We start from the raw sequence: 18897 nt of genomic DNA, 5'->3' as shown, positions 1-18897 counted from the left end.
GAGTCCAAGTGCTCAGTAGAAGCCCATTTATGTGGTCATGTATAGTTTAGTCAGTAGTGTTGTTTCCTGACCAGCTGACACAGTAATGTTGATGCATTTCCAAGAAAGAGTTGAGACTGATCATGTTAAAAATATGAATTTAGCAAGGAAGAGCTACAGTGGGATAAAAAGAAAAAAGCATGCATGAGATTAGTCATAAATACTTCTGTTGGTGGCAATCCCATTCTTTCCATGGAAATTCCATACTAATTACACAGAGCAAGTTACGAGAAAACACTGAAGAGTTTTCAATGGAAGTCCAGGAATCATGAAACAGAGCAAATCTCCCACTTCAGCTTTCTTATCCCCACATTCACTCTGCTAAGTGAACGCATCAAAGAAAGAGCCAGCGTTGTTCCTACCAATAGAGCTGCTAATGAAAGACTTTTTTTCACCTGCAATGAAACTGTTAAGGTAAGGACTGTATAGGGAACATGGGCACAGCTTCCTACAGTCAGCACAGGAAAAATTCAGCCTCACAATGAGACACTTACATATGCTTTGCTCCAGTGAGAGTGTCCACTTGAGGCTGCTGGTTAACTACTGTGCTGACTCTTCCTAGCTTTATCTCTTGCAGGTGTTTGGTATAAACACCAGAGTGCATTAGAGTCAGGTTTCATCTTATAAACTGAAGTACATACTTAGGTAGTTTAAAATCAGCATAACCGTGCCTTCCTGACATCAGGTTGCTTGACACCAGTTCACTTGAACATCTGGACACAGGGTTAAGTCTATCTGCATAGGATAATATACAATGTCTCACAATAAAATACAATTATTTGCATGTATTTAAATTCAATTGCTTTCAAGATAGACATTTGCTTAAGGCTGTTCATGAAATAAGAGTTCCCTGAGATGCAGAGTATTAGTGCTGCAGGTGCAAAACACCCCTGTGCCCTGTTTGGGAGTTACTCCATTACAGTGCTTAGTGGAGATTATATATATATATAATGCTAAATAAGGAATGTAGCTCTGCATGATCTGTTACAATATATACATTATTGATCATTAAGAAAATGGAGGAAAATTAGGCACAGCTATAATAATGATGCTTTCAACACTTTGGAGTCAACAAATTAGTCTTCTGGAGACTGAAGTCATGCAGCATATAATTTTGGTCAAAAGCTTAATTATTTCCCAGTTATTCCTGGTGGTTAGATGAATTGTGTCACACAGAGGGACTGCTTGCAGCATTTACTACAGTCTTTTATTAGATTTCGAATACAAGTGAAATTCAGCAATGCCCATATGTATGGCTTTGCTCCAAGGCTTGTTACCTCAATATACACCCACCAAGCACCTGAGTAACTAAAAGAAAGTTTTCTTTCAGCAACACTTTCAAAACACTCCCAATGATAGCTCTGACTTGGCAGGTACATCAAGCAGTGAGTGCAGAAATACAGCTGGTTCAGCCATCTTGGGCCAGAACAGAAACAGGCTGACATGGGTTACCCTTTGGTCTAGTTAAGCTGTTTGTATTTCTCATCATAGCACCATTAGGAAATGTTATGTGGTTATGAGGTGGTCGTGCTCATCTTGAAGCTGCAAATTATGTGTGGAGCTCTTACCCTGCAGTCTGTGCTCCTTCCTTTTGGGGCTGGACAGAGGGCAAAGGGAACTGCATGGCAGCTCTGCCCTGGTTGCACTGTGTGTTCAAAGGAGGGCCGCTCATTCGTGTACTGGAGATGAGCAGGATTTATCACCAGGCACACTTCAGTAAACAGATAGCAGACAATTTTCCTGTGAAGCTGCGTGTGAATAATGTGGTGGTGCTGCAGCAGAATGGGAGACAAATTGCTGCCTCCAGAGTGTCTCCTTTGTCTTTGGTATTTATTTACTGTTTACTTCGTGGTTATGATTTACAGGGATTTTACCCAGGAAAAGAAATGCAAAATGCCACGAGGGCCTGCTTACTCCCTTCATTTTGTGCTAAGCAACATGCAGGGGAGAATAAAAGCATCAGCATGTAATAGTTGATCTTCAACTGCTATGTATCTACGGGCTTCTGAGTGGTGGTCAGGGCTTGCAGCAGTTCAGTGTAAGACCCCCAGCCTTAGGACATCCAGCATCTCAGCTGGGAAGGACTCTTCAGCTTGTTGTGAAGGCAGTGCTTGCCATGCATTGCAGAGCAGTGCAGGCAGCAAGGTGAGGCTCCAAGCTTGTCTGCTTCTGTGCCTCCAGGAATAAACCAAAGTTCTTGTCTGGGAGAAGTAATATTTCATAATTTTATCTAGCTGTAAGTGAAATCACAGCAAATCAGCTTAGCAGAAGGAGCATTCCTTAACACATCCTAAGGGATGTGTTATTTATTGCATGCATTGGTATCTGTCAGTTTACCCAGGCATATCTGGTACAGATGCTCAAGCACTGCTAACAAAAGATATAAATAGTATGTGTGGCAAACAATTTGTAGAAGAGGACACTGCTTCCTAATGACGTGTGTGTCTTTATGTATACTTAACCTCTGCAGAGACAGCCTGAGTCACATAATGGGCTCCATGGAGAGACTGGCACTCCTGTCACTGTGTGAGGCGTGTACATGTCCTTTGTGCATGGGGGCTATTAGTGCTGTACCTGTACTATCAGCTACTGTGATAAAAACATACAATTGGAAAGAGCTGGAGACACTGAGATTTCCTCCCCGAGTTGTACATGTTGTCCAACACGCCCCCACCTTCATAAAGGTTTGCTAGGAAGGCAAATCAGATGCCTGCTGGATCTTGTTCTGCCTCTGAAAATGGGTTATGTTAGTTACAGAATTGATTCAATTCACGGAGACACTGATTGTGCCTGATACAGACTCATAAAGATCTCAGGGAGGTGAGCTGCACCCAAGGGCTTGCTGTTGTCACTCATAAGTCATTTCATTCTTGCAAAACATTTGCCATCGCAGGTGAGCGTGGAAGAAAAGGACTGGGTCAGCGATTACTGCCAGCTGTGGGCTTTGATGGGGTTTTGTGGAGGTGTATAATCTAGATGCAATTACAGCAGGTTGTCCGGGAAACTGGAGCTAAAGTTCTTATTCCCCAGGTAAAACAGCTAAAGCTTGCCTGGAAATGCTCAACAAGTAAGAAGTGAGCATCTGCTGGAGGTATTTGAGATTTTACAAATTGTATCAAAGATGTGAGTTTCTCCCCAACAGGATAACATGAACTGTTGCAGTTTTTCTTATAACCAACATCTGTCACTTGGATCCAGCTCTCACCAAAGCCCAGGCGAGCTGGGTGTGACAATCCTATTGCATCTCACTTTTTGCTTTAGTTATACCATGAGGTGTCCAAGTAACACCATGGAGGAAGCTTTACCTCTAGATTTGAATTCATCTTTCTATGAATCTGGGGTATGTGGGCCCAGCATCCTAATTCAGATCTGTATGGACAAAGCCGTGTCAGGGGATGGGCAGCTGGGGGTCAGGGACAGGGTCTGCACCAGAGGATGGTGGGCATGGAACGGGCTGCACAGGGCAGTGGGCACAGCCCTGAGTGCTGGAGCTTAGGAAGTGTTTGGACAGCACTCTCAGGCGTTGGCTTTGAGTTTTGGGTGGTGCTGTGTGGAGCTGAGAGTTGGGCTCGATGACCCTCGTGGGTCCCTTCTAGTTCAGGACATTTTGTTATTCTGATTCTACGATATTAAAAAGCCAATTCAGGACTGGGGGAAAGTTGCTTAGATGCTGTAGAAATGGGGACTGCGTTGAGTGTGAGAGCTATTACTGTCAGTTGAAGTTACAGACTCCATGTGTTCAGAATATGCTGGAGAAGAGTCTGCTTTGTTCTCTGGGTTTCAGGACACCTGCAGAAGACAGACACCCTGGCTGCTAAAACAGCACAAGTCAGCAGAAAGCAGAAAGGGAAACTTTGTGTCAAACCTGTTAGCACTGAGAATATAAGCCCCTGGGGCCAAGTCTAGCTCTATTTTTGTGTCCTCAGACCATCTGCTGCTATTTCAGGTGCTAACTTAGTAATGCCTCCCACTGTGTTCCTGCCACGGAGACGAGGCATTAGCAAGTCCTCAAGTTTATATGCTAAAGAGCAAAACTCAGGTGAACAGCGGGATGGCCATCACTGCTAGAAAGTCAGCACTTCTCAGGAGATATTTGCCACATATTTTCTATGGTGATTATAAAAAAGCTGTGGGATCTGCAAATCAAACTGTATTTAACTACTCTCCATGGCTGGACTTCAGAGAACACCTCATTTATCCTAGGAAGGCTTATCAAATCCCTGGGAGGAATGCAGGCTCAGGGGACATAACTTCACTAATATCCCAGTTATGGGACAAGGAGAAGGTGACAGTGAAGGCAGGACATGTGAGATTCAGTAGAGGCTCAATGACTTTTTCTTTCCCACTCACAGCCTGTGCTTTTGAGCTCAGCAGAGGGCACCGAGCCCTCTCAGACGATCCTGTGCAGGCAGAGCTGGTGAAAGCCACGTGAAAGGCAGGAGGGGAGAGAATGTATTCTCTAGGATACTGTGACTGTACCAAGAATTAAATGCAAAAATCAGCTGCTCTTGTTAGCAAAATATAGGTCCACATCTTCCACATGAAAGAAACATTTTGAGAAAAGTTTGTGCACAACATCCCAATATAATTTTGCAATAGGACACAGTGTTAGCACTTGGTGTGTGCTTGGTCTCCTTTGACTTTGTGCTGTCATATATCCCTGCTGCCATACGCAGGTAGAGCCAGCTGAATGTAAATGTCACCTCTGCAGAGGGATCATGCACAAAGCCATTCCCTGCTGAGGCCATAAGCCGTCTGTGAACTGTTACATCAGCTCGTTTCACCTTCAGTGAAGTGAGCAGGGACCAGTCCTGGTACACAAATCTCAGCTATCCCTTTCTTAGGTGCTCTGGCCTTCTGGACTTAAACTGCTGCACCTTTGATTCTGCAAAACCTTGGTAAACCAGGCACAGTTGGTGTCCTGCTCAGACAACGTGGCTGTGGCACAAAAGGCTGTGCAATGAGCACAGTGTGCAGAGGTGCTGCACACAGTGAAGCCACATGTAGACAGATAAATTAAGGAGAGAGGCTTTCAGTGCAAGTACGTGTGGACAAATGATGGGGTGAGATGCCTTTGTCAGCTTGTTTTTGCTGTTCCTCCTTCCTGGCAGTGTGCAGTAAATGTATCTCCCTAGGTCTAGAAGCAAACAGCTGCTGAATGTTCCAAAAGATTATATCCACATGAGCGCATTCAGTGCACAGATGCTAATTGCCTCTTGAAATATCCTTGAATATCTGCTGTGCTGTCAGATAGATTTTCTGTGAGGAACACAAGGTGTCGCAGCTTTCAGCATCCCTCTGTGCCAGTGGCACTGCCTGGCCACACAGTGATGGCACAAACGTTCCTCTGCGGAAGGAAACAGTCCTATAAAGGCAGTATGGACCAACACTGGGTCTGCTGAGGGCATATGGTGCTTTAGAAAAGTAAGCCCATGCTGAACACCTAAAGATGTGTACAGCCAATCCTGAAGGAAGGAGATAGGGCAGACAAGCAGCAGCTCTGTACCACAGGAGGTACTGAAATGCATAATAGCATACATGGCATTTTACAGGATATACAGTGTTCACCTGCCATAAACTAGGAATAGCATCTCTGCTTTAGACCATCTGATGCTTCCTCCTCTGAAACTGTTTTCTTTGTGCTGAAATTTGCTGTGCCACCTATGTTTTGAAAGCAGCAGGTTGCATGTTGAGGAGTGCAAGAAGCACCCTTCTACTTGCATGCTCCTGGCACCCCAAAGCACCACGCGTTTCTGTGCACCTATTGCAGAGGATCAGAATGACTAAACAGCCTAGTGCAGGTTTTGTTCAAAGCCATGTCTGCACGTACTTTCTGTAGAGAGTCTATTTGCCATTTGTCACCTGACCTTTACATGGATCAAAGCTGGCTTTATTATGTGCAGTCCTTCTTCCAGCCAATGTTTTAATCCATCAGGCTTTCAAAAAGCATGTCTATTAGAAAGGCTTGCTGTGCCATGTAGAAGGGCAAAAAGAAGGCAGGGAGAAGAAAAAGCAGAGAGCAGGAGCTCCCCGATGCACCTATAAATGCTCCCAGACCTTCCAGTTTGTTCCCCAGGTTTGTTTACTTTGCCACTGCAAGGAGAATAAACAAAAGCCACTGGTTGGTTCGTCGTTGTTCTTTCCTCCCTGAGACATAATGTTCTCAACAGTCACTGCATCTGATCAAGCAATTAAAAGCGAATAATTCATACAATTAGTGCAGTCTTTGCTTCCATTTACAAAAAAAATAAGCCATCAGAGGAGCACAAATTTCTTTGGAATTTATTCCTTATTTGAGTTTATTTCATACATCCTAATGATCCAACCCTTCTGTTGATGGGCTGTTAATTTTATGCAATTATTCACATTCGTTAATATGACTTTGTTTTCTAATGGCTAGTCAGATAAATCAAGTGATGCCACTTCTATTCCCCAGCTGAATAAATCTGTGGGTGCTTGCAATAGAAGTATTCATAACTGCGAATACAAAGCTTATTTTCTTGAACCAGCAGACAGGCGAACATGGAAAATTCTCTCCCCGCTTTATTTGAACTTGGAAACTGTGATTTCTCACATATTTGTAAGCAAATGAACACAGAAGATGTGAGAGCACACCCAGAGTGAATGTTTTTAAGATTCAGATAGATATCGGGCTGGGGTTTGTTTATCCCTACAAATTTCTCTGGTTCTTCAAGTGCAGCTGATGCACACAGATCTCTGCATCAGGCTATAAAACGCATTATTCTCTCTGAATTCTAGCATCTTCTTTTCTCTGACACACTCCCAGCAGACAAACACCATCCTTTTGTACTGCTGATAGGCATTTGAGTGCTTTCATATCCAGTTCACAGTAGCAAGAAGTACGAAATGAGAAATACAAATTGCTTTCCTTCTACTGTGCCGCCAGACCACACTGGTCTGCTCTAATACCAGCAATTCTCAGCCTTAGTGACATATAGATCCAATCCTGCTTTTCGCAGATGGTCACTTTGCCCTAAGATTCAGCTGTCCTCCAGCAGCAAAGAGCAGCCTCTACTCCACTCGCAGGGGCTCAGCTGCCTTTAGGAGCCAGCTGCATTCTTGTTTGCGGTTGGTCCTTCATAAGAGCCCGTCATAACACAAAGCTCCTGGCAATGTCATTGCAGAAACACTGCCCCAATACCTAAGGGTTAGCATTTCCTAAAAGCTGAAGCATAATTACTACCATTAACCCTGTTCATCATAAGAGTTTTGACTGTGATTTGAAATCATTAGGTGCTTAGTGTTACTAAAATCTGTACAAAACCCAATAAAATACAATAATTCAAAAACACAACCAATATAACAAAACTTAAAACCAATGCCAGAATAAAACGGTTTTGATGTGAAGTCATTTCTTTAGTAAAACAAAGAAAAAACTCTCAAAGGAAAAAAAACCTCTTACAGGCCAAATTGGATAGGGACCCTGGGCAACCTCACCTAGTGCCTCATACAGTGGCTGGCAACGCTGCCCCTGGCAGAGAGTTGCACTGGATGTGCTTTGAGGTCCCTCCCAACCCAAACCATTCTGGAATTCCATGATTCTATGGTTCTCTCAACTTGCAGTTTAGGGGCACTGTGCACTTTGAGAAGAAAATGAAAGAATCTTTAACACATGGCATTACTTTTTGTCAAAACCAGTATTTTATTAGGAGCCAGCAGACTTTTTAGCGGCAGGTGAAAGCCTTACTCATCTGACTCTAAAGCCATTTATCCATCAATGACTTATCCACCACCGCACCACCCTATCAGATAGGAGTTCTCACACATTTTGGAAAAGTGATTCCTGCAGAAACCTGGCTTTTGTGGAACCCCAGATGGGAGCACAGCTCTCTGCAGGCTCTGTCCCCACCCTCCCCCTTGGGCAGTCTCTCTCTGCAGCCTTTTGCTTCCCCATAAGTATTACTCACCCGCCCAACCTTTGTTTTCCCTTCCATCTCTCACCACTGAACATCCGCTTGATAAAGCCCTGCCCCACTGATTCCATTGTGCTTCCTTCCAAGGGGATCCAGTATGGCTGGCACATCTCCCAGCATTAATCACGGCTGATAAGCAGCGCTGCCCTACAAAGCCAAGCGAGTCCCACTGTCTGCCTGCTGTTTGCCCATTTTCATGTTTTGGATCGGCATCATTTTTGCCTTGACTGTTGTTAGTGTCAAAGCTCTGGCTCAAGTAGCTAAATACAGTCAGGTTTCTGTGATAACACCCAGGTATCACTTGGCAGGTAAGACGAAGCAAGGCAGACCTAATGCAGAGCCTGGACGAGCCCTTTGTAACCCTGTTCTGTACAGGAATAATGGGATGAGCCCAGGTAAAATCCACCCACATCAGCACAGTTAAGATGCCTAAATATCCATGCAAAGAGAGAGAGACACTTTTTTGACAGCTATATGAAAAGGTCACTGTAAATATTTAACTCTGTATAAATGGATACCATTGGCTCATCATGGACGTCAGTCTTACTTTTTGAAAATAGAAATTGGGATCAATTTAGAGAACACTCTTCTGTTTGGTTAACAATCTAGGGGGCTGTTTGACACAACAGTAATGTGCCCGTTGCTATCCTCACACCAGAAGGAATTCACCAGCAGTGCCCTGCTCTGCAAAGCACTCAATGCATGTCTCCTCATCCAGGAGGATGCAGGAGGATGTCCTATGCAGCATGACACCCCACGAGAGCTATAGTGTTTTTTCTGAAGAGCATCCTTGTACTGAGTGAACAGTGTGGATTAGTGGGCCTCCAGCTAATGATCCTGAGGAATGCTCTTAGCATTCCCATTACTGTAGCTCAGATCTTCCACTGTTTTGATTGCTTAAGATAGACCCAGAACTTTCCATTATGCATTTCTCAAATGGCTTTGGTAAATACAGTCGCTTATGCTGACTGTAAATCAAGAAGAATTATGCCCTGGGAGCCTCTGAGATATCTATTTCTCCTAATGTCCATCTTCTGATTTCCCCAAATCTCCACCTCGGTCTCTTGGTGTTCCCTAGTCTCCCTTCCTAGCCCATTAAAAATAACCCTCTTGGGGTGTTAGTGAGTTCTGTGCTTTGAAAAAACAGACATGGAGAGCTGAAAGTTGGATGAAAAGAAGCAGGGAATGGAAGGTAATGGAAGGGATGGAGACAAACATTAAGGGGAAGCGATAATCCTTCCCCCCCCCCCCCCCCGGAGAAATGAGATTTGTCTTCACAGGACAAACCTTTTGGGAATAAAAAGTCTCTCACTATTTGTTCCACTGCTTTTGTTAAGACAAAGAAGCAGGTGGTCTAAGTTCATTTCAGGTCTCGTTTCTGTGTCCACATCCAAAAAACCCCACACCGATGGCCTCTTTGTTACCAGCACAGGCACAGATGTCGGGGCTGTCAGATCAGAGAGTCCTCATCAAGCTGCAGACTCACACAGGTGGGGACAGAGAAGTCTTCTGCAGAGAGCAGCAAGGCACCTGGAAGACTCTATTTTGTTGGCATTCTGGTGAGGTTTTATTTGTGCACACAGTTTTTGGTTTGAGGTCACTGTAGGACTGCAAACAGCCCCGAATGCCTTAGAATGGTGATGCTCTGGGAAGAGGAGGTAGGGCTGGGAGTGCAGCAGAACCCACCCAGTGTGTTTTATGTCTGGTGCAAGATATATGGCTGGTTTGAAGAAAAACACCAAGAAAAACAGTGGATTTGGGGGAAGAAAGTGTAGAAAGGGGATTGGACTGCCATATACACCAGAGTAGCATGGGAACTATAAATGCATGTAAACACAAACATGCCTTACATGTACGGTGGAGTGAACTGACCCTGTCCAGACAGCCCCAGATTATCCATCAAAGAGACACTCAAACCTTCCAGCTTCCTCCTACTGGTGGGTGCTGTGAGGTGCGACATTGCCCTCCTGTCCTGCGCAATGTGACAGCATTATCCTTGCCTGCATCCTTGCAGCTTGCAAGACAGAGCCTGGCTGGACTCACTGTTATGATTTGAGGCAAGAGAGCTGATCTGGGTGTGCCACGAGGTTGAGGGCAGCCTCCTGCTGTGTGCAGCAGCCAGCTTCTCACCGTAGGGCTGCTACCCCATAAGCCAGCCAAGGGCATATCCAGAGAGCTGGCCTGCACTGCTGGCTCTCTCATGGGCTGCCTGGAAGCTGTACCATGGCTGCACTACAGCACACTCCTGTTTCCAAGTCCCAGTAGTTATTAAAGTTTTACTATCTGGTGATTGTTGCTAGGCAGGAGATGTCCTGCAAGTGCTCCATCAAGGGGGTCAATTAAATGCTATCCTCCAGCAATCTGCTTTGAACTTAAGCCAGTGTGAAAACAAGGAGAGAAGATCCTTGTTCTCTTCATTAAAGAATTATTTGAGACACTGATAGAGACAAGCCTTGGCCACAGCTTTTAATTGCCTTGGAGTGGAGAGGAGATATGGACAGTAGTTTTTAGGGAACACCAAATATTTAAACAGAAAGAAAATGCATCCAACGTAGCGTGTCCCACTTGAAATAGCAATGCAGCCTTTTTATGGGAGTGGGGGAGAAATATGACCACATCACCCTTCAGTATCCAGAGCTAACAGTGTGATGCTGTGCCTGGGCATGTGCCACTCTGGAATTTCTCAAGGAACAAGGTGAATCTCCATGCATGCATTAGGTAACCTCAAGAGGTGTCCGTACTCAAGGAGAGATTCTGGTGTGCAGCCAGCTGCTTGCAAGAACTCTCAAAGGGGTTCTTAGGCTGCTTGCTATTTATGGGGTAAGATGATTGACTCACAGTCATACAACTTAGAACTGGTTCTGTTGAACCAGGTGTCAGGGCACCAGTGGTGAAACCTTGATTGTTATTAGCTCCAAGGACAAGATATTTTGCATCTCATCGTGAGCACTAGACCTTGGGGGGGGGGGGGCAAGGACTGTACCATCACAGGGCCCTAAATATCATCTACTTCTAGCCCTCTGCTGTGGGCAGAGATGCCACACTCAACTGCAGTCATTTTTAGTTTCCTTGTTTTTGTGTTAGAGACAGAAATATCTGTGCCACGTTTCCATGCCTACTCATATTTACAGAGTTCGGTCTGTAATCCAGAGATGAAAAGACAAAGGAAAGAGCTGCTAGCACAGTGACAGCGAAGCAGGCTGCTTCCCTTGCTTTGCCCTGAGCCGTATCTCCCAGGAGAACAATTGTGCGGAACAGGAGGTCAACACAAACCTAAGGACAAGCTAACCGCAAAGTTCGTATTTCTTACAGTTCGTAATGATGTTCAATGAGCAAGAAATTGTAACCATGGGAACTAGCTTAACAAAGGTGTGATGTGTGCTGTCCTCAAGGGTCAGGCAAGGCTTCCACCTCTATCAGCAAAGTTTGTCAGAGGAAGGGATGGCTTTCCGGTGGCATCTCAGGTCAAACAGCTATAAGAAAATCTATAGCCTGGTAATTAGATGTGTGCCTGACGTCACCCACGCAGGACATCCGCTGATCCCAGCTCCTTCCTTTCTGAGCAGTCAGTATAAATTTAAGATACTGTTAACCGAAGTCACTCCAGGAAATGCTGGAATTGAATATAGCGTGAAACCAAACCTATGAAATCAATTATTTCCTATTGCTTTGCTGTAGGCAATTTGAGAACAGAAAAGATACGATGTGGACACTCAAGATGCTGCTGAACACTTTTGTTAGATACTGAGCAAACACAACACTGTATTTTAGGGCTTTGACTGTGAACCTGCTCTCATTGTTACAAGACATATCTCTGTCAAGTGTGCTTCTGAATTACTTCTGGGATTGATAGCAGGCAATTAATTTTCCATGGAATTCCTGTTACATTCTATTCCCACTGTATTCTTCCTGCATCGAATTAATGCTGTGACCACCAGCCTGTGTTTAACAGTCGTGGCATGTATCTGGGAACCTTAATGGCTGGGTTAGTAAGACTGCACACTCCATGCAGAACGGAAAAGTCTTGGCTTCCTGCTGCCACTCAGTGGGAATCAACCCTGTGTCATGCTTTCCATGTGTCTTTTCATGAAGATCAAGGGGAGAAAGGAAGGGGGAATGTCACAGTGCTAAAAGAACAGGTTTTCTCTCCAAGCTGAGTGCATGGCACAGGTGTCTGTGGAGCACCACAGCTTCAGAGATGTGAAGCATGAGTACGTGACGACCATGATTTATATACAAAATTTAGCTGAGGTTGTCAGAAGGGAATAAATTAAATGATTACATTTCTCAAAGCAGTACTTTCCCTTCACCACGTTGAGATCTGAGCCACAAATACCACTTTTCTTTTCATGTAATGCTTTATTTCATTATTGACTATGCGAAAGGCCAGCAGCAAATTTTGTTCCTTGCAGTGAGCCAACACTCCACACTCCCCATATGTGTTCCTTGTTTCTCTTCCTTTGATAAGTCTACAACAAAAAATGCACGGATGCTGGTAAGAGCTAATGGTGGGCAGTAATAAAAGAGAACATTTGTACATTATTGTTGTCTTTAGAGAAAAAACTCTGGCAAGCTCCTGTATATTTTATCAAATACAATAAATAAATACCAACCAAAGAAATGAGCAGGGTCAGTACACAGGAATCAGGTCAGCACGTTGCTACTTGTACAACACAGCTAACATTTGCTACAGCACTAGCAGAGGCATTAAATCAATAGTTGAGAAGTTAAGGTGTTATCAGGAGACAAGTTGCTATAGATAACTTGTAGTTTAATTGTACTACTGCACCTCTGTAAGCTATTACAGGTGAGTAAATATGCCAGCATAGAGGCTTAATGATGTACTTCTGTAACACTTTCCATCTTCAGAACTCAACCTGAGACACATAGGTAAATACTAACCTCACTCCGCAGCTGACTTATTTATCAGCTATCAGTGGGCAGAACATGCTGTTGAGCTACAGAGATGAATTTACAGCTCAGCCATGGGAGTCACTTGGCTGTCTGCACCTCTGAGCCATTTCGTGCTGCCAATTGCTGCTGGCCAACTCCTACAGCAGGAGAGTGATGGATGGCTGTCAGCAGGAGTCCCACAGCCTCCCCTCCAGAGGATTTCCCAGCTGGAGCTGCCTCCCGGCCTGCTCAGGCTGCTGGATCTGCTCTGCAGGATGGCTTGTCCCTCGTTTTTTAAGCAATTGCTTAAAATTGCTTAAAAAAAGGCAGACAGTGCCAGTTTCTTTTGCTTTTGGAAGAGCTTCCCCATATTGGGATGGCAGCATTACAGACAGAGTGGCTACAGGGGAATCAGTTCCTTATTATTTATTGATCACTCAGAGGATCCCATTCTCGCTGTGCTGCAGAGTCAAACAGAGTAGGAGGGACACTTCATTAAAGAAAGAAATGTTTGGTGCAGACTGTACTAGAGCCTAAGACCATAAAACAAATGATGCATGGCCACTTTTAATATCTTTCCTGGTAGGCTGGTAGCACTGTAACACGTTCACAACATTTATCATTTCTTAATTCATTACAAATCATGGAGAAGTCAGTCCTTAAAGACAAATAGGTGATTCTTTCTGGATGCTGACTTATTGGCATAACCACCTGTGCTGCTCTGGCAGGACATGGCTCTCCTTCCAGGGGGAACTGCTGGCTCTGTGATCCGGTTAACAAGCAAAAGCAGGTATGTCTACACTCATCTGCGTAAATCTACTCATCCTGGGTATGCTTGAATGTTAATGACACTTTATGGTACCGTGCAATAATGGGATGGACAGCGAATGTGCATTTGCATCCCATTTCTGTGATCTAACTTGCCAATGAGACATTCTTGTTCATTTTGCACAGGCCAGAATTTGATAGCATCATTAGGCAGTGTGTTTATATCACAAATCACTCTGCTGCTAAAGCAAGTCCTCAGCACTGAGCAGCAAACATAGATGCGCCCTGCACATACCTGCGTACTTGTGAGGCTCTGCGTCCCATGAGAGTACAGGTTGTATTCAGTCCCATTCTTCCCCATTGTATCTTAAGAGAAATCACACACTTAAGTTGTAGTGGCCTGCCTAGACTTTGCGCTTGCTTTGTTTAACTTTGTGAGCTATTTACTCCCAAAATGACTCCCTACAGAGAGTTTTGACATGGTCAAATAGAGCCACAGCCACAGCTGCATGGTTCTGCCTCCCAAGTGGCGTAAAGGCTACCCTGCACAAAACCCTACAGATGTGTAGTAACATAATCCTCAACATTTATTTGTTACATTCACCAAGTGCTAAGAATGGCAAAAAGATTCTGTTAAAAACAGAGGAGCAGGTGCATCCTCCTCCCCTTATACTACATCCAGACTCTGACTACTCAGTGCTTTATAGCTGATGATGAAATATCCATTTCTTCAAATCATTGCAGTACACAATTTACTGTAAGGAAACCTTCATCAGTCTCTGTTCATGTGCTATCTTCAAGCCTAGAAGGATCAGCATTGCCCGTAGCAAGTTTTTGCTGCATTGTTCACATATTACATTGCTGCCTAGATAACCACAACCTGTAAGCGTGCTAAGCAAAAACAGGCAGTACAGCAGCTGTAGGAAATAAAGGCAAGAAAATGAAGATGTGCTCAGGGAGAAAACATTTGGGACTTTTTTTAACCCTAATCCTCCAGACAGGCGTACAGATAAAGTATGCTTGTATCATTGAGGAATTCACACACGTTCTCATGAATATTTGGTTTTATTGTGAATGTGGGATTAGAAGGAGTTTGGAAGTATTTAAGAATAACTATTATTTGCCAAATAACAGCAGACGGTGCATGCTGAGAAGCTTGGGGTAGATGTTCTCTGTTGCTACAATCAACCCATAGTCTTCCACAATGAGGGTTTTGATGTTTTGAATGTATTACAGACAAACATTAACTCTTCCATATTTTCCAGCTTACCAGTTCCATGAATATCAGCATTAGAAAGACTTAATTGGGAATTTAAGCTGCTTTTTAATTGGAAATGACATTAACTTCTGTTATTCATTAGCATAGGCTTCTCACTACCTTTTTTATATGATGAAAGAAAGATAGTAACGGAGACAATTTGACAGCCAAGAAGATACTAAAAATAGTGCTGTTTTCAGCTGAATCACAGATTATCTGATGAACTTAATTAGGAAATGTTCAAAAAGGGATCATATTCCTGTCACTATGGTAAAAGACCTTCCAATTACAGCTATGCTGGGGCTGTTCTCATGGCAGTCAGCAGGAGCTGCATGCACAGATCTCAGACCTGTATTTTAAAAACTCATTCATTCAGAGTTCATGCTTCAGGACTTTTGTTTTTCTTATAATTGCAAAGCCACTGATGTCTGCTTCGCTGTGCCCTGCACATGCAGGAAGAAAGATCAGCGAACGTTGTTTTCTTTCTGTACTTAGCAGTGGGAGGAGAGTAATCCCTGTGACCCATTCCACCCACTGAACTTCAGTTAGCATTGGGCAGTACCATTATCAATCTCTCTGTCTGAATTCAGGGAACGCTAAACTGCCACAGGCACAAAACATTCCAGTCATAGGAGGAAAATGAGAGCAGCATTTCTCTGCTTCAAAGCAGCAGGGACTAGTGCATGTAAGTGTTACGATGGCACAGGATGTAAATCTCCAGTGAAGAACTGCAGGTAAGCGATTACTTTTGCCAGGGGAATCCATTCTCACACTGGTGTAGCCAGAGCAAATCCTATGGAATTACATTTAATCTGCATGGCATAGGAGCATTCTCAAGGTAGTATCAATAATTCATAGTAAAACACTGGAAAAAAATATATAGAACTTACCAAAAAGGCATGGAAAATTCTCTTTACACATTAAAGACATCAGTATGTAGCATTCTGTAATGAACTATGTTGGAAAAGACCTTCAAGATCACCAAGTTCATCCATTAACCTTACTTACCAGGTTCCACAACTTAACCTAAGCGCCATCTCCAAGTCTCTCAAATACATTCAGGAATGGGGACTCTAGCACTTCCCTGGGCAGCAGGTTCCAATGCCTTCCATGAAGAAATTCTTCCTGATAATTCCTAAACCTCCCCTGACATAACTTCAGAACTTCCTCTCACCCTGTCCCTTGTCACCCAAGAATAGAGACTGGCATCCACCTCAGCGTAAGAGGTAAGCAAGACATCATTACTACTGGCATACCTTTCCGGTGCAGTCTTTGTGAAAATACGGCACATGTTTGGTGTACACCTGACTCTCTCAGGATCATGCTCTTGGTCTGGCTCATAATGAATGAAAGTGGGGCTATGTAGCATTTTCACCACAGCGTATTCTCTCAAATAATGGACGCCTTTTCCCATATCAGTCCATTTCTTTTTCTTGGGCATCTGTAAAAAACATGTTTTAAACTGAGACAGGGGAGGTTTAGGTGAGATATTAGGAGGAAGTTTTTCACAGAGGGTGGTGATGCACTGGAACAGGTTGCCCAAGGAGGCTGTGGATGCCCCATCCCTGGAGGCATTCAAGGCCAGGCTAGATGTGGCTCTGGGCAGCCTGGTCTGGTGGTTGATGAGCCTGCACGTAGCAGGGGGGTTGAAACCAGATGATCACTGTGGTTCTTTTCAACCCAGGCCATTCTATAATGCTATGATTCATTCTATGAAAATATAGGGTACTGCAAGACAGAATTGGACATGCTGTGACATATCATGATCCAAAAGTGGGTTTCTCTGGGTTATGAAAATGATTTGACCTGACATTGTTAAGTGTTTTACATGTCCTGGAGGAATGGAAAAAAATTGAAGAATTCATGGTATATATTGCCCGAAGAAAACAGTTTCCAGTTTCCATTTAGGAGCAGCTATATTGCTGGCATAATTAGGCTCAACTGACATTCCCCAGAGAAACTGTGATGAAACAAGTAGTGCAAGAAAAGAAATGAAATAGCCCCGTGATTAAATCTCTGCAAGCTACCTCCACATCATTTTTTTTCATATATTTACCTCCTAGAAAGTATTTCATACACACTGGGGGATTCTTTCATATACTCGAGGATTAATGAGAATCTCTTCCAGTGACATTCATCATGTAGTAATGATTTGTTTTTAATATATCATCTCACAGCATCACCTTTCAATGGGAAAAACACTTCCAGAACACAACTATTGCCTGGCTAAATTGTGGATAAAATTGTGTGGAATTAATTTAACAACTTGAAGCTGAAACATTGTTCTTCAGTGAGAAAAGGAAGAGAGCAGGAATAAAATCATGGTTGTGTTTTGTATTTTTATTGTCCTTTGCATGCTAAAAATGCCATATGGGATTTAGCAAATGAATCCTTTCACTACCAATCTGAGAAGGGTGATTATTTCCTCTACAGATAGAGAAACAGACAGACTTGCTGTTTTCAGAAGGCTTAAGTGCTCATAGACATCAGAGTGAATGGTTCATATGTATCACTTCATAAAAGAAGAGCTGTACTGTGTTGTCCTGGCTACAGTCATTTACCAGTAAAGCCAGAACACTGCTAGACCAGCACTGGAAGAATCCACCTAGCCCCTCTGTTTGTATAATTCTTCCATGTACTATATTATCCATGCAAGGGCCTTCCACTTCTGCATAATTCAAGCTTCAAGTGAAATGTAATGTTCCTGACACTGTACTTGCACACCTGAGCTCAATGCAGCTTTTCTTGGTTGGTGCATTTCTAAGTGAGATCACTGTTTCTCTGGATGTGCAATAAATGAGTAAATAAGAAGGAGCAGATCTTGAGAATGACTAATTTTCAATGACAGAAGAAAAGGCTGAGTGAAACTTAGGTTCTGCTCCTCATTTACCTTTAGTCTCCCACTTCTTCACGGGTTCCTATTTTCTTTAACCATCATTTTTGTCAGTTCAGGCCAAAACCGCTGTCCATTCTCCAGGTAAAACACTGCAAATTTTGATACAATACAAAGCATGGAATCAAGTTCTTCATTCACCTTAACAGCTTTCTTTTTTGCTCTACAATCTTCATCACTGGTTTGTTTGGTTTTCCCCCAGTTGGTATTTCTCAACTTGTTTGCAGAATGTGATGGCACATTTACTCAATTTTTTATGCTTCTTCTATTCCTTGGTTTCCTTTATTCTTCGGTGTTCTTCTGCATCTTCATTTTAACCACTTCATGTTGCTTAGCAACAACCAGAATGACACCAGCAAGGTAAGGTCCCATTGCTTCTAGCAAGTCTCACCATACAAGGAACAAAAACATAATTTAACTTCGTGCTCCCTGTAAATACACTTGTTCAGAGCAGCACTGATCTAGAATTAGCTCCATTAATCAGGTGTTTTTCCATGAAAGTTAAGAACAAGTCAAACACAGAGAAACACGGGGAGTTTCACAGGATATGTGGGTCTCACAGTTTTATTCTCACACCAGTAGTTTGTTGAGACAACAAGAAAGTCAAAGTCAGAGGGAAGGTTTTAGTGACTGGCTTTCCCAACGTGCACATCCACAGACCCCTCTGGTTGTTATGCTGATGACGATTGGAACATGTTTGGATTGTGAGATCTAGTCTGGCTACAGATCTAATGAAACACAATGCTGACATCTCTAGTAAATCACAAATTGTATTCCAGGCTGCTCCCTCCCTTGGCATATAGAAAAGACGCAAAACAAGCAGACTAGGCTAGATTATTATTATTATTACTATTATTACTATTATTATTATTATTTATTTGCAATTGTTTTCAACAAGTTATTGAACCAGAATTATTATGAAGGAGCATCAAGAAAGGCAGTTCTTCATCTGTCACAAACTGTGACTGATTCCAGATCATGCGAGAGAATGCTGTAATTGCAACATGACTACCAATACGGGATTACAAAGGTATCTTTTTATCTTTCCCACAATATCATTTCTGCACAACACTCACACACACTCCTGATCTTCTTAGAAATGATGTGTGTAA

At 43.3% G+C, this 18897-nt stretch overlaps 1 protein-coding gene across 1 annotated transcript in view; it reads right to left on the bottom strand.

Annotated features, from left to right (window-relative positions):
* Positions 1-18333: 18333 nt before the first annotated feature.
* TMEM158 (transmembrane protein 158) overlaps positions 18334-18897 on the bottom strand; it is a 5115-nt gene continuing 4551 nt past the window's right edge. The window contains exon 1 of the mRNA XM_032442394.1: positions 18334-18897. This exon is cut by the window's right edge and continues 4551 nt beyond it. The gene's annotated coding sequence lies outside the window, so the exon portion shown is untranslated.

This window comes from Coturnix japonica, chromosome 2, assembly GCF_001577835.2.
Source record: "Coturnix japonica isolate 7356 chromosome 2, Coturnix japonica 2.1, whole genome shotgun sequence".
Lineage (NCBI taxonomy): Eukaryota > Metazoa > Chordata > Aves > Galliformes > Phasianidae > Coturnix > Coturnix japonica.
Note: the sequence above shows the minus strand (reverse complement) of the source record. Positions and strands in the feature narration are given on the sequence as shown.